This window comes from Stenella coeruleoalba (genome assembly GCF_951394435.1).
Source record: "Stenella coeruleoalba genome assembly, contig: scaffold_189, whole genome shotgun sequence".
Classification (NCBI taxonomy): domain Eukaryota; kingdom Metazoa; phylum Chordata; class Mammalia; order Artiodactyla; family Delphinidae; genus Stenella; species Stenella coeruleoalba.
Window position 1 is genome coordinate 540036 of NW_027646323.1, and position 12723 is coordinate 552758.

Below are 12723 nucleotides of genomic sequence, written 5' to 3' on the forward strand. Positions count from 1 at the left end.
CAACAATGTTCATTGCAGTTCTACTTACAATAGCCAGGACATGGAAGCAACCTAAGTGTCCATCGACAGATAAATGGATAAAGAATATCTGGCACATATATAAATGGAATATTACTCAGCCATAAAAAGAAACAAAACTGAGTTATTTGTAGTGAGGGGGATGGACTTAGAGTCTGTCCTACACAGTGAAGTAAGTCAGAAAGAGAAAAATAAATACCGTGTACTAACAGAGATATATGGAATCTAAAGAAAAAAGTTTATGAAGAACCTAGGGGCAGGACAGGATTAAGGACACAGACATAGAGAAAGGACTTGAGGACATGGGGAGGGGGAAGGGTAAGCTGGGACGAAGTGAGAGAGTGCCATGGACATATATACATTACCAAATGTAACATCGATAGCTACTGGGAAGCAGCCACATAGCACAGGGAGATCAGCTCGGTGCTTTGCGACCACCTAAAGGGGTGGGATGTGGAGGGTGGGAGGGAGATGTAAGAGGGAGGGGATATGGTGATATATGTATATGTATAATTGATTCACTTTGTTATACAGCAGAAACTAACACTCCATTGTAAAGCAATTATACTCCAATAAAGGTGTAAAAGGAAAATAAAAAAGAAAGAAGCCCAGAGATAAACCTACACACCTATGGTCAACTAATCTATGACAAAGTAGGCAAGACTATACAATGGAGAAAAGACAGTGTCTTCAATCAGTGGTGCTGGGAAAAATGGACAGCTACATGTAAAAGAATGAAATTAGAACACCCCCTAACACCATACACAAAAATAAATTCAAAATGGATTAGAGACCTTAATGTAAGACCGGACAGTATAAAACTCTTAGAGGAAAACATAGGAAGAATACTCTAACATAAATCACAGCAAGATCTTTTTTGATCCACCTCCTAGAGTAATGACATAAAAAAGAAAACTAAACAAATGGGACCTAATGAAACGTAAAAGCTTTTGCAAAGCAATGGAAACTACAAACACAAAAAGACAACCCTCAGAATGGGAGAATATATTTGCAACTGAATCAATGGACAAAGGATTAATCTCCAATATATATAAACAGCTGATGCAGCTCAATATTAAAAAAACAAACAACCCAATACAAAAATGGGCAGAAGATCTAAATAGACATTTCTTCCAAAAAGATGTAGAGATGGCCAAGGAGCACATGAAAAGCTGCTCTACATCACTAATTATTAGAGAAATGCAAATCAAAACTACAATGAGGTATCACCTCACACCTGTTAGAATGGGCATCATCAGAAAATCTACAAACAACAAATGCTGGAGAGGGTGTGGAGAAAAGGAACCCTCTTCCACGATTGGTGGGAATGTAAATTGATAGTCACTATGGAGAACAGTATGGAGGTTCCTTAAAAAACTAAAAATAGAATTACCATATGATCCAGCAACCCACTACTGGGCATATACCCAGAGAAAACCATAAATCAAAAAGACACATTCACCACAATGTTCATTGCAGCACTATTTACAATAGCCAGGTAATGGAAGCAACCTAAATGCCCACAGACAGACGAATGGATAAAGATGTGGTACATATATAAAATGGACTATTAGCCATAAAAAGGAATGAAATTGGGTCATTTGTAGAGACGTCGATGGATCTAGAGACTGTCATACAGAGTGAAGTAAGTCAGAGAGAGAAAAACAAATATTCTATATTAACGCATATATGTGGAACCTAGAAAAATGGTACAGATGAACCGGTTTGAAGGGCAGAAATAGAGACACAGATGTAGAGAACAAATGTATGGACACAAAGAGGGGAAAGCCATGGGGGGGGGTGGCGGTGGGAGGAGTTGGGAGATTGGGATTGACATGTATACATTTATATGTATAAAATAGATAACCAATAAGAACCTGCTGTATAAAAAATAAATAAAATAAAATGAAAAATAAAATTTTTTAAAAAACGGAAAAAAGTTATTCCCTTCACATACATGTATTTATATGAATGAATTATTTCCATGCTTACATCCATAAGTACAAAAAAGAGGAATAAAACCTACCTTGAAACAAAAAAGAAAAAAACAAAACAGAACCCAACAGTTATACAGATGAAAACCCTATCAGGGCACTTGCTTCAGTGGTAGACAATTCTGAAGTTGGTCAGAGGTGGGGAATCATCTCGCATGAAGCCAGCAGCCCTCCCGCAAGGAGTGTCCTCATTACAAGCCTGGGGGACCGTGCCGAGGCATCTGTGAGTAAACGTGAGATGAGCCCCAGGCCAGTTGCTGCTGAACTGTTCCCAACCTTCCCAGGTAAAACACCTGAATATGTACAAGGACTTGAAAGCCTAGAGGAAGGGCCATGGAGCCACACGAGTGACAGCATGCCAGCCGACTTGGTGCCTGCAGGCCAGCCAGGATGGTACTGGCCCTGGGTGCTCTTCTGGAAGATTTCCATTTCCCTGCCTGAGATACCCGTCCTGTCCCTGCCCCCACTGCTTTTTCCTTCCTCACCTCTGCCCAGGGAGAAATTCCAGCAACAGGTATGTGTGACACATCCTCTTCCTTAGCAGGTGGCAGCCTGGCAACTGCTGCAGAAAGTCCAGCAGAGCCCCACTCACACTGGGCCACCCACAAAGCTGTGGCCTCTCACTCCCTCCCACCAGCCCAGCCCCGAGACTGCTGACAGGGCAGAGAAAATGGCGTCAGGCACGGCTGCAGGGGCTCTTGCTGCCTGGAGTGGTATTTATATTGATCTCAACCCAGGCACACCTGGGGAGGGCTGGCCGGCACGGTAAGGCTGCCCAGGTCAGCCAATCATCACCCCTCAGGGGCTCACAGTTGCAGAAAATGGAACTTGCTGAACCGGCCAGGTCCAAGGAACAGGTGTGGGCTCCTGAGAGTCAGGATAGACAAGGGGCTGCAGCTTTGGCTTGTTTTCTAATCATTTTATCTGGCCAATGAGTGGGAGACAACTTCAAGAAAACACTCTCCTAATGAGAGGAACCCAGGAGTCAGGGAGAGGAGGGGTGGGTGGTGGTTGGAGACAGAGGCCTGGTGCCCCGGGTGCAGTGGAAGTCTCTGGAAGACCAGGTGGAGGGAGGCCTCATGGAGTAATACCCAGGGTCACAGACCTGTCGCAGCTGCTGTTTGTTAGTTCAAGTCCTGCTCTGAGGTGCTCTGTGTCAGCTCTGAGTGACAGGTGAGCTGGGGGTGCTCTGCAATGAGGGCTATGTGCATGGTTCCTGTGTGCCCAGCCCTGCCACAGTACCTGCAAGGGTAGCTCTGTATCCTGGGAGGGGCCTGACCACGAGAGCCCCATGGGCTGGGGTGGGGGTGGGGTACCTGCCCAGGTGAGCTCCATATTCTGGGATTGGTCTGACCACGAGAGCCCCATGGGCTGCTGGGGACCTGGTAAAGGATGTCAGGACAGTCAGTGAAGCCACCGAGGATATACCTCCAGTTGCTCCTAATTCCTACACCCTGCTGGTCATTCTACCAACCACCAGGACATGGTATTCTGTATTAGTCTTCAATGATGCCTTCTTTTGTATTCCATTAGTCCCAGAGTCACAAGAAATTTTGGCTTGTGAGTGGCAGGACTCAACATACAACTAAAACAATACTTCCGGGCCGTCTTGCCCCAAGGGTGCAAAAATTCCCACACCGTCTTTGGCGAAAGCTTAGGTAAAAACCTAAAAGTTCTACCTCTGGAAAAGGAAACCCTCCTTCAATACGCAGATGACATTCTGATCGCCAGCCCTACTAAGGAGGCCTCTGAACTACCAAGCCAATAAAAGATAGAAGTCGTCCAAAAAGAAGCTCAAATATCACAGACTGCGGTGACCTGCCTGGGCTTCATTCTCACAGAAGGTCGGAGAAGCCCATCCCAGGAAAGGGAAGAAACCATTTTCAGCCTTACCCCTTTCTAAAACTAGAAGACAGCTTAGGGGTTCCTGGGGAGGCCAGGGTTTGCTGCTTCTGGATCCCTAACAATAGTCTACTAGCTGGGCCTCTATATGAAACACTGAAAGGAAAAGATGATGATCCTTTTGAATAGAATCCAGAAGTGGCCTTTCAAGAATGGAAAGAGCAGTCAATTCAGACGCTTGCCCTGGAACTCCCTAATTTAGCTAAACCCTTTGACCTTTACATTCTCGGTGAAAGGTGAATCGCCATTGGAGAATTAGTGCAAAAACTGGGACCACTTGAAATGGAACAATGCAAAAATGCCATCCAGGTAGGATAAACTACGGTCACCAAGGGGCTTGGCCCACTGCCACATCTGGCCAAGATACTGGCGGTATCTAAAAACCTGGAAATCAGCAGCCCAAAAGGCCACCTCCCTCCTAAGGGAAAAGGACCCCACGTGGTGATCCTAACCACCAACCATGCCCTGAAGTTGCAGGGTTCGCTCCGTTGGCACACCGACCTCGAGTGAGGAGGCCTTCCAACTCCAACATCCAGAGAGATAACCGGGGGCAACAGGGCACCATGACGACTCGTGTGAACATCACTTGACCTGGAGTTTCTCTCATAAAACAACAAGAGTGTGTCCCAAAAGAGTAGACTACTGCTTGCAGGACTTACTGCACCCAGAGGGGAGCTAATAATCTTGGCGGGGGAACCGTATATCACACTGTCACCATAGAAAAGCCTACAGACACCGTGATGATGGTGGCTAATAAGACCGGCTGGACTCCTGTTTACTTCAAAAGGCTGTTGACTCAGTGGCCATCATGGTCCTTGATCACCACTGACCCTGGACTGTCTGGGAGTTGAGTGGGCAGGGCTCTGACACCTGGTGCTGTTTGTACGTTAATTCAGGGGCCTAATTGAAGAAAGCACAGACTACTGGTCAGAGCATCTAGGCTGGCAGAAACGGTCAGCCTAAGGTGGCCGAACAAATGTGGGGCGGGGTGAAACCGGCCCCCACAGCGTCTCTGCACATCTCTTTCCTGGACCCTTAAAGGTCATTAGAATCTATAACACTTCCAATGCTGGTGCTCAGGTGGACGAGCAAGGAGGCAGGGGGCCAGGGGACAATCAACGTCACCTGGAGGCTGCTGGGGAGAAGCTCTGACCCTCGCCCCCGGGTATGAGGGCTCCCAACTCATCACTCAGCAGTTACAGAAGAAGGGTCTGCACCCTCAGAACTCCAAGAATGAGGAACGGGACAAAAGGCAGAGGAGGAGTTTGTCCCCAGCAAAGCCCATTAAAAATCCCTGGGAGATAAAAATAGAATCTGGGCAATAAAGTCAAGTCTAACTTTTTTATCCTTTGTGCTTTGTCTAATTTCATGTACTCCTAGGGTCTCGCATGCAGAGGTTCCACACCCGGCACTTCAGACCAGATTTCCTAGTGCAGAATGGCTGGGTCGACACCTCAGATCCTGGGGCCCAGTGCAGACTCCACGATATAGAGCCTGAGCTGCAGCCAACCCAGCCCTTGAAAGCTCTGTCCCCTCCCTCCCAATGACTCTGACAGGATCTCTACACAGCAGCCCAGCCCACAGCCCACGGGGTAGTGCATGCTCTCACCTCTCCATTCTCTGATCAAAATATAAAGTTTCCTTTGCTTGTGAACCAAACTCAGTCTCGATCTGTTGGCCCCAATGACACTGGGCAGGGGGACACTTGTTGGGGTCCACTCTGGAGGATCAGTAACAGAAATTGAGACTATTGTAACCTCAATGAACAGATGTGTGAGCCAAACTGTAGTTAACATAGAACAGTGTATAAGGCTCGGGTAAAATAAGATGTTTCTAACACTTCCATTTGATATTTCCATCACTTTATTATAAGCAAGTTGAGTGAAAGGGTTTGTCTTATTTGTCAGGTCAATATTAGAGAAACGAAGTGATTTCTTTCCAAGGATGTACATCTAATAATCTTGGTTAAAGCTTCAATCTTGTTTTAAATGCTTTTCCATTGAAAATGATACCTCTCTTTCAGCTCCCCCATTTCTGAGAAGTATAAAATCTTATAATTTATTATTACCAAAGGGGAAAGGTGGGAGGAGGGATAAATTAACAGTTTGGGATTAACACATACACACTGCTATGTATAAAATAGATCATCAACAAGGAACTACTGTATAGCACAGGGAACTACACTCAACCTTTTGCAATAACCTATAAGGGGAAATAATCTGAAAAAGAATAGATATTTTTATTGACATCATCTATCAATGACAGTTAAAGTGTAACCTAAGGGAAGCTGGTGGTGAGTGCTTCTGACCCTGAAGACTTCAATCATCTAAAGTTTGGACTCTGCCTACTTCCCAAGGCCCTTAATGAACATATGTGTAGCCACAGCTTAAAAAATTCCCCAGTTTGGGTTTTGGGGAGACACTGATTTTGAAAAAGCCCTGGTGTTCTCCTTACATGAATGGGACTCTTCCTACTGCTAAAACATGTCTGTCACACCCAGAGGATAGTATACCGTCTGATCGGGAAGAGTTTGGAAAAGGCATCTCATCTCCTCATCTCCTGGTGCTCGGGTTCACCCCTCCAGCGTCTTTACTAACAGTCTCCCCACTTGGAGATGTCAGCACTGTCAACATCCTGTTGTGTACAGTTTGGAATTTGTCCAGAGGATGAAGCGGAAGGATGAGGAACAATGAGAGACAAGTCCTAGGTGTTCAGACAGGCACATGTCACTCTAATTTCCAATCAGGAAGACGAATTGACCAAAGGCTAGGGTTGCCCATGGAAACAATATAGGGCTTGAGGAAATCCTGCTGCTTTGTGGCCAGTTCCCATAAACACAAGTTGAACAATGGAACTCAGGGGCAGTAAAATTCACAAAACTGCAGAGTTGAAAATATCCATCACTGAAAAATGTCTTGAGGAAAGTCAGCGAAAAGAACTTGTAAGCAAGGGAGAATGGCAGGAAAGGGATTTGAGGAGGTAGAAAGGACTCGCCATTAAGCACAAGAAAAGGAGCTGAACATTGCCAACATTGCAGTTGGCCAAAAAGGGTGTATGCGTTTTTTTCTGTATATATTCAAGAAAAGGGCATACACTTTTTTAGCCAACCAAACAGGTGGGCACTGGAAATCAATACTACAAAAGATATCACTTCGCATCAGTCAGAAGAGCCATCCTCATAAAGCGTAAACAACAGAAATGCAGGACAGGGCAACGAGAAGAGGGAGCCCTGTGAGACTTATAGTGGAAATGTATATTGCCAACGGCCATTCTGGAGAAGTATATTGTGTTTACTAAAGCATCTAAAAAATGAGCTACAGAGCATAGGGCACTTGCACTCATGGGCGTATATCTTGGGAAAAACAAAAATCGAGAGGACACAGGCACCCCAATGTTTACCCCCTCTCTGTTTAAAAGATCCTCAACTAGGATATAACTTAAATGTCTCTGGAGGGAACAAATGGATAGATGTGGTACTTATGTAGAGTGGAATATTACTCAGCCTGGAAATCAATGAAATATGGCCAGTTGTAACAACTCCAGAGGAGTTACGTATGATCATTCTAAGTGACAGAATTCAAAAAGAAAAAGACACATATCATAAGATATCACTTAACGGTGGAATCCAAAATAGCTACACATGAAATAAATTACAAAACAAAAACATAGTCAAATATGTAGAAAACACGCATAAGGCTGCTAAACGGGAAAGGTGGGGAGGGGTGAGGCATCATCCAGGAGGTTGAAATTAGCAAAGATACCATTCCAAATACCAAACTGATAATCAACAAGGCCTACACGGTAGCTAAAAGAACTGCACTCAGCACACTCAAGTCACCGGAAAAGAATATATACGACTGGTAAGAATCTGAAAAAGAATTTACTGATGTCTCTCTGTACGTGAATCAAGTGGATGTACAGCAGCAAGAAACAGAGCTTTGAAAATCAGCTGTAACCAATATAGTAATAAATTGAAAAAAATAAATGACAGAGAGACAGAGAAAACCTCTTACAACTTTTCCTCAGGGACGGTGATGCAACATGGATTGAACACATCTAGACCCACAGCAGGATGAGACATAAGGCTGGAAACTGTTCATGCTAAGAGAAATGTGAGGTTGGGTGAGGAAATGCACACCCTTTAAAGTAATACTACCTGGTGCCCATTCAATGGGTCCCAAATCTGCAGGTTCAAGGGATCTTCCTATAGCTAAAACATGCATGGAAAACCCAGAGGACTGTACACCATGTGATCGGGAGATGTGTCTAAAATGCACCTCATTTATCCTCTCCTGGTGCTCCTGTTCACCATTCCAGCCACGTTACTTAGAATCTCCCCACTTGGAGAATCAGCACATTTAAACTTCTGTTTCACACATTTTGCAAATTGTGAGGAGGATGAACGGGAAGAGGGGGAACCAATGAGAGAATAGTTGTAGGGGTTTGGACGGGCACATATCACTCTAATTTCCCATTAAGAATAAGAATTAAAGAAAGGCTCAGCCGGCCTCGCCGGAGCCAAAATAGGGCCTGAAGCAATCCTGCGGGTTTGAGGCCAGCTCACAAAAGAGCAACTTAAAAAATGGAGCTCAGGGTCACTGCAATTCACAAACCTGCAGAGTTATAAATGAATACTAACGTCCAAAAATATGTTGAGGTAAGGCAAAGAAGAGGATCTGAATGCAAGACAGAATTGCAAGAAACAGATTTCAAGAGATAGATTGGACTCGTCTTTAAAGCACATGAAAAGCGGCAGAATTTCGATAATGATGCAGTTGGCCCAAAAGGGCGTATGCGTTTTTTCCTGATTATATCCAGGAAAAAACGCATATGCACCTTATGGGCAAGGAAACAAGCAAGCAATGCAAATGTGCACAACAAAGAAGTCTCATTTCCCACTGGTCAAAAGGGCCATCCTAAAAAATTGTAAAAACCAGAAATGCAGGACAGGCAATGGAGAACAGGGAGCCTTTATACGCTGATGGGCAGTGTGTGAACTGCCGAGAGCCACTCTGGAGAAGTGTATGGTGGTTCCTAAATCATCTAAAAAACAGAGCTACAGAGCATAGGACACTTCCAATCATGGGAGTATATCTAGGGAAGTCTAAAAATCAACAAGACACAAGCACACCACAGTTTAGGGCTACTCTGTTTACAAGAACCTCAACTTCAGTACACCTTAAATATCCCAGGAAAGAGAACAATGGATAAAGAAGATGTGGTACTTATGTACAATGGAATATCTCTTCACCATGAAATCAATGTAATAAGGCTAGTAGAAGGATAAAGAGTGGATTTAGGTCCGATAATACTACTTGAAATAAGTCAAACAGAAAAAGAAACATATCATAAGATATCACTTATAGAGGGAGGGTAAATATGGCTGCACAAGAAATGAATTACAGAACAGAACAGTGTCTCACATTTAGAAAACACACTTATGTCAGCTTAAGGGGAAAGGAGAGGTGGGGTGATGCATAAAACCAGAGTTTGAAATTAGCACAGATACCGTTCAATAAACCAAACAGGTATTAGACAAGATCTACACCTTGCTCAATGAACTGGCCTCAACACACCCAATACACTGCACGGAAATATATCTGAGTAATAAGAATCTTAAAACCCATGTATTGATATATCTCCATAAGGGAATCAAGTGTGTGCAGAGCAGCACAAACACAGCAGTGAAAATGAGCTAAACCCCATTACAGAAATAAATTTTAAAAACAAAACACAGGAACAATCAAAGAGAGAAAAATTCTTACAATATTCCCTCAGGGGCTGTGATGCAACCTGGATTGACCGCATATAAACCCACAGCTGGATAAGACATAAGGCTGGACACTTAGGGCTGAGAGGATTGGTGAGCTTTGGTGAGCAACTGCCAAAAGTTTAATGCAATACTTCATGCTACTCATTCCAAGGGTCCCAACACTCCAGGTTGAAGGGAATCTTCCTACAGCTAAACCATGCTTGGGAAACCCAGCGACTGGTATACCATATGATCGGGAAAGGTTTCTAAAACGAACCTCATTGTTCCTCTCCTGGGGCTCCGGATCGACATTCCAGCCGCTTTACTAACAACAACCCCACATGGAGAGTCAATGCCTTTAAGTTCCAGTATCGCACAGTCTGCAGATAGTGCGGAGGATGAATGGGTTAGGGGGAACCAGTGAGAAACTAATGTAGTGGTTTCAATGGGCACATGTCACTCTAATTTCACATCAGTAAGAAGAATTAACCAAAGGCACAGCAAGGCGTCCCACAAGAAGAATAGGGCCTGAAGGAATCCTGTGGTTATGAGGCAAGATCACAAAAATAAGAGCTGAAAAATGGAGCTCAGGGCCACTGCAATTCAAAAACGTGCAGAGTTATAAAGGCCAACAATTTTCAAAAAGGATATTGAGGAAAGACTATGAAGGGGCATTGAAAGAAAGGCAGAATTGCAGGAAATCGATTTCAGGAGGCAGACTGGAATTGCATTTAAAGCATAGGAAATGAGGCAGAACGTCCACAATGATGCACTTGGCCAAAAAGGGCGTATGCGTTTCTTCCTGAATATATTCAGGAAGAAACGCATACGCACTTTTTGGACAACCAAGCAAGCTTGCAAAGGAAATCTGCACTACAATGAAGTCTCACTTCCCAACAGTTAAAAGGGCCATCTGAGAAAAGTGTAAAATCCAGAAAGGCAGGACAGGCCATGGAGAACTGGGAGCCTTGTTATGCTGATGGGCGGGATGTAAATTGCCAACAGATACTCGGGAGAAGTGTATGGTGTTTCCTGAAACATCTAAAAAACAAAGCAACAGAGCCTAGGGCACTTCCACTTATGGTCCTATAGCTTAGGGAAATTAAAATCAAAAAGACACAGCCACCCCAAAGTTTGGGACAGCTCTGTTTACAAGAACCTCGTTTACGGTACAAGTTCAATATCGCAGAAAGTGAAAAATGGATAAAGAAGTTGTGGTACTTACGTACAATGCAATATCACACAACAATGAAATCTATGTCATCAGGCCCGTAGCAGCATAATGAGTGGATTCAGGTATGATGATTCTAACTGAAAGAACTCAAACAGAAAAAGAAACATCATAAGATATCACTAATACACGGAATGGAAACTTGGCTAACAGGAACTGGATTACAGAACAGAACAGGGTCTCAAATTTAGAAAACCAACTTATGCTTGCTTAAGTGGAAAGGTGAGTTGGGGTGCTGCATAAAACCAGAGATTGAAATGAGCACAGATAAAGTTCCTTAAGCCAAATATGGAATAGAAAAGAGCTACTCCTTGCTCAACGAAATAGACTCAACACCCAATATTAAATGCCTAAGAATGTACCTGACTAGTAAGTATCTTAAAACCTATGGATTGCTATGTCTCCGAAAGAGAATCAAGCGTGTGTACAGGGGCATAAACGCAGCAGTGATAGGATTGGAGAGCTTCGGTGAGCAAATGAAGACCCTTTGAAGTCATATTGCATGGTACTCATTCCACAGGTCTCAACTCTCCAGGTTTAAGGATTCTTCCTTCAGCTAAAACATGCATGTGGAATCCAGAGTATGATCAACCGTGTGATCGGGAGACGTGTTCCAATATGTCTCAGTTTTCCTCCCCTGGTACTCGGGTGCAACATTCCAGACGCTTTACAAACACTCTCCTGACTTGGAGAGTCAGAGCCTTTAACCTCCTATTTGGTCCAGTTTGCAATTTCTGCAGAAGATGAACAGGAATAGGGAGAACCAATGAGAGACTAGCTGGAGGTGTCTGGATGGGCAAATTTAACTCTAATTTCCCACCAGGAAGAGGAATTAACCAAAGGCTCAGCGTGCCGTGCCGGAAACAGATTAGGGCCTGAAGCCATCCTGCAGTGCTGCGGCCAGCTCACAAGAGAGCGAGTTGAAGAAAGGAGCTCAGGGGCACTGTAATTCACAAACCTGCAGAGTTATAAATGACAGCTATCGTCCAAAAATATACTGAAGTAAGGCTGCCAAGAGACTTGAAAGCGGGGAAGAATTGCAGGAAACCGATTTCAGGAGGTAGACTGGAATTGCATTGAAAGCATAGGAAAAGAGGCAGAACGTCCACAATGATGCACTTGGCCAAAAAGGGCGTATGCGTTTTTTCCTGAATATATTCAGGAAAAAACGCATACACCCTTTTTGGCCAACCACACAAGCTTGCAAAGGAAATCTGCACTACAATGAAGACTCACTTCCCCCGGGTCAAAAGGGTCTTCTGAGAAAAGTGTAAAATTCAGAAAGGCAGGACAGGCCATGTAGAACTGGGAGCCTTGTTATGCTGATGGGCGGGATGCAAATTGCCAACAGACACTCGGGAGAAGTGTATGGTGTTTCCTGAAACATCTAAAAAACAAAGCAACAGAGCCTAGGGCACTTCCACTTATGGTCCTATAGCTTAGGGAAATTAAAATCAAAAAGACACAGCCACCCCAAAGTTTCGGACAGCTATGTTTACAAGAAACTCGTTTACGGTACAAGTTCAATATCGCAGAAAGTGAAAAATGGATAAAGAAGTTGTGGTACTTACGTACAATGCAATATCACTCAGCAATGAAATCTATGTCATCAGGCCCGTACCTGCATAATGAGTGGATTCAGGTATGATAATTCTAACTGAAATAAGTCACACAGAAAAAGAAACATCATAAGATATCACTAATACACGGAATGTAAACTTGCCTACACAGGAACTGGATTACAAAACAGAACAGGGTCTCAAATTTCAAAAACCAAATTATGCTTGCTCAAGGGGAAAGGTGAGTTGGGGTGCTGCATAAAACCA

At 43.9% G+C, this 12723-nt stretch overlaps 1 long non-coding RNA gene across 2 annotated transcripts in view; it reads right to left on the reverse strand.

Annotated features, from left to right (window-relative positions):
- Window positions 1–12480, reverse strand: part of LOC307181171 — a 427460-nt gene extending 414980 nt beyond the window's left edge. Inside the window, exons 1-3 of one of the 2 annotated variants that reach the window (XR_013826063.1) lie at window positions 12469–12480; window positions 10892–10977; window positions 5556–5634 (exon numbers count right to left, since the gene is read on the reverse strand). This is a non-coding gene — a long non-coding RNA (uncharacterized lncRNA). Of the gene's footprint in view, window positions 1–5555; window positions 5635–10891; window positions 10978–12468 lie in introns of those variants that run through there. The other variant, XR_013826062.1, reaches the window with a different exon arrangement.
- Window positions 12481–12723: the final 243 nt, after the last annotated feature.